Source organism: Megascapheus bottae, chromosome 1 (genome assembly GCF_031878675.1).
Source record: "Megascapheus bottae isolate mThoBot1 chromosome 1, mThoBot2.hap1, whole genome shotgun sequence".
Lineage (NCBI taxonomy): Eukaryota > Metazoa > Chordata > Mammalia > Rodentia > Geomyidae > Megascapheus > Megascapheus bottae.
Window position 1 is genome coordinate 5,414,789 of NC_143509.1, and position 3,545 is coordinate 5,418,333.

At 43.6% G+C, this 3,545-nt stretch overlaps 1 pseudogene; it reads left to right on the plus strand.

Annotated features, from left to right (window-relative positions):
- Positions 1–230: 230 nt before the first annotated feature.
- Positions 231–2,324, plus strand: LOC150068123 (olfactory receptor 7E178-like; annotated as a pseudogene).
- The last annotated feature ends 1,221 nt before the right edge of the window (positions 2,325–3,545 follow it).

The following is a 3,545-nucleotide window of genomic DNA, read 5'->3' on the forward strand; positions in this document are numbered from 1 at the left end:
CCATCACACTGAGTTCATGCCGAGAGGGGCCAGGCAGCTGCAGGCTTCATGTGGTTGTTGTCTGGGCCTTGGGAGAAGACACTAAGTTGGGAGATCAAGTGTATCAGGAGACAGGGAGGCGTGAGGGGGCGGGGTGGGCTGAGGGATGCCAAGTCCATCGGGTCCATCTGCAATGGAAGGAAGCTGGTCCCTGGTGAGGCCAGCAGTTAGCCTTTGGGGTCTGCAGCGGGATGGGCGTACTTGGCAGAGGGCTCCCCCTGCTATGCCTGCCAGAGAAGCATCTCTCACACGGGTGTGATTAACCGAGCCCTTGGATTGCCTTTGAAGGATTTATAAAAACTGATTTAAAATTGGAAAAAAAAGATGCAAAGATGGAGCAGCTAGCTAAAAGCTGTGTCCCAAATGCAGAGTCTTCCACCCTCTTTCCCCCAGTGGCCCTCCATCCCCATTGGTGCCTGGATCATTTTCATTTGATATGAAATCATTTTCAATTTCCTCTCTGATTTCTTCATCGGCCCAGAGATCATGCAAAACTTTGTCATGCTATCTCCATGTGTCTGTATATTTCAATTAATTTCTCATTTTTTCCCCTTTAGGATCCTTGAAGATATAGAGAATTTTTTCTTTCACTTTGGTATTTGTTAAGACTTGCTTTATGGCCTGAAATGTGATCTAACTTACAGAAAGTTCAACGGGTCACTGAGAAGGGCTGGTGACTCACCCCTACAATCTGAGCTACTCAGGAGGCTACTAGAGTACTGTGGAGGTATCTATCTGTTAAGCTTATTTTATCTATGGTGCTGTTTAACTCTTTGAGTTATCTTTGTGATTTTATTTTATTTAGTGGTCTACCCAATGATGAAAACACTGTGTTGAAGTCATTTATTTCTATTGTATCTAGTTTTATTTTTCCGGTCCTGGGACTTGAATTCTGAGCATTCTGGACATTGTTCTTTAGCTTTTGTACTCAAGGCTGGCACTCTACTACTTGAGTCAGATCTCCATTTTTGGCCTTTTGCTGGTTATTTGGAGATAAGAGTCTCATGGACTTTTCTGTCCAACTGGCTTGGAACAATGATACTCAGATGCCAGTCCCCTGAGTGGCTGGGATTATAGGTGGGAGTCACTAGATATTTTATTGTACTCCAAGCTTTACCTGGATTGCTCAAATACACATCACTTGGGTATATCTCTAAAATAAATGGAGTGCATGAAAGAAAAAATGACGGACGATGGGATTTGTCAGAAATTAATATTTTGGACGAGATTTTCCTCTCCCTTGAGAACTTCCCTGTTGGATTGATTTAATCTGAATGTAGTTTTAGTGTCACAGTCTGGTATACGTACATTTATTTCTTTTGACACATTTTTTTCATTTTCAAAAGGTGCCCAGGCAACATAGATGCCCACAACCTAACTCCAGTCACTGAGTTCCATCTCCTGAGCCTCTCAGATGACACTGAGCTACAGCCCGTCCTCTTTGGTCTCTTCCTGTCCATGTACCTGATCACCGTGCTCGGAAATCTGCTCATCATCCTGGCTGTCACCTCTGACCCCCACCTCCACACCCCCATGTACTTCTTCCTCTCCATTCTCTCCTTGGCTGACATTGGCTTCACCTCCACCACGGTCCCCAAGATGCTGGTGGACACATGGAGTCACAGTAGAGCCATCTCCTCTAGTGGGTGCCTGACTCAGACGTCCTTTTTTATGCTTTTTGGTTGTCTGGACAGTCTGCTTCTGACCGTCATGGCTTCTGATCGCTTTGTGGCCATCTGTCACCCCCTTTATTACAAGGTCATGATGGACCCTCGACGTTGTGGCTCACTGGTTGTGGTGTCTGTTGTCATCAGCCTGCTGGTGTGCCAGTTACATAACTCTATGGTCTTACAGCTCACTTTCTTCAGGAGTGTGGCCATTTCTCATTTCTTCTGTGATCCTTCCCAGCTCCTCAGCCTTGCCTGCTCTGACCCCTTCACCGATGACCTTGTCATGTATTTTGTGGGTGCCATGTCTGGTTTCCTCCCTATTTCGGGAGTCCTTTTTTCCTACTCTAGAATAGTTTCTTCCATACTCAGTGTGTCATCGCCAGGTGGAAGGTGGAAAGCTTTCTCCACCTGTGGGTCTCACCTGTGTGTGGTGTGCTTGTTTTATGGCACAGGACTTGGGGTGTACCTCAGTTCGGCGGTTTCAGTGTCTCTCAGGATGGGGCAGTGGCTTCTGTGGCATACACAGTGGTCACCCCCATGCTGAACCCCTTCATTTACAGCCTCAGGGACAGGGACATCAAACGGGCCATAGGGAGACTGCTGAGGAAAGTCTAATCTCAGTGGGATCAGAGTCTTCCTTCTGGAGAAAGCAGCAAGCCCACATTGAGACTCAGAAAACAACAACAACAAACATCTCCCGTCGCTGACCATGTCATTCATGTTTAAAAAATTGTTAGTGTAAAGGTCATGTATGGAGAGGTTACAGTTAGGTAAGTCAGGTAATGAACACCTTTCTTTTTGGACAACGTAAACCCTTCCCTTTCCTTCCCACCATCCACAAGTTGTAGAGTTCATTTTCAGCATAGTGTGTAGTGAGTATCACTGCTGAATTAGTTCATCTTTTGTCCTACCATTTTAGTGCTTCCTGCTTACCCTTTGCAAACAGGTAAACTTATAAGCAAGACAAAAGGCACAGAAAACAAAAATAGCAACAGATAGAAAACAAAGGCAAAAAAACCCTTTCGTCTCCATTTCTTGGAGTTCATGTCTATAAATATCATTTTATATGACCGTATGCACAGAGCTATTGAGCCTTTGAGATCCTCTCCTAAGAATATCCTTCTTTGGTCTCACTGTGTGAATGTGTATAGTCCTGTAAATTTATCATGTTCAAATGTGTCTTTGTCTTTTATCATCCAGTGTGTTTACTTGTAGACTTATAGGCACATTTTAATGATTAAAAATGGTGGAAACCATGCAACCCATGTTTCATTGGATCTGGCTTACTTCACTTAATATAATTTGTTACAAGCCTTTCCATTTTATTATGAATGGCACAAAGTCATTCTTTCTGATGGAAGCATAGAATGCCACTGCGTATATATAAACACCATATTTTCTTGATCCATTTCTCCATTGAAGGGCATCTGGGTTGATTCCATATCTTGGCTATGGCAAACAGTGTTGGAACCAGTATGGTTGCCCTGGTAGCCTTAGGGTGGATTTGTATGTGGCCAGTTGGATAGATGACCAGGAGTAGGACTGCTGGGTCATATTATTTTGAGGAACCTCCATACTGTTGTCTAGAGTGGTTGAACAAGTTTACATCCCCACCAACTGTGTAGCAGAGTTTCATTTTGGCTACATTCCCACCAGAATCTGTTATTGTTATTTCTTGATAATAACCATCTAACTAGGGTGAGGTGGAATCTCAATGTTGTCTTTATTTGCATTTCTTTTATGGCAAGAGATGTTGAACATTTCTTCATGTGTCTATTGGCCATTCTTACTTCTTCTGAGAAGTCTCTCTTTAATTCTTTATTTTTTGCTAGACCT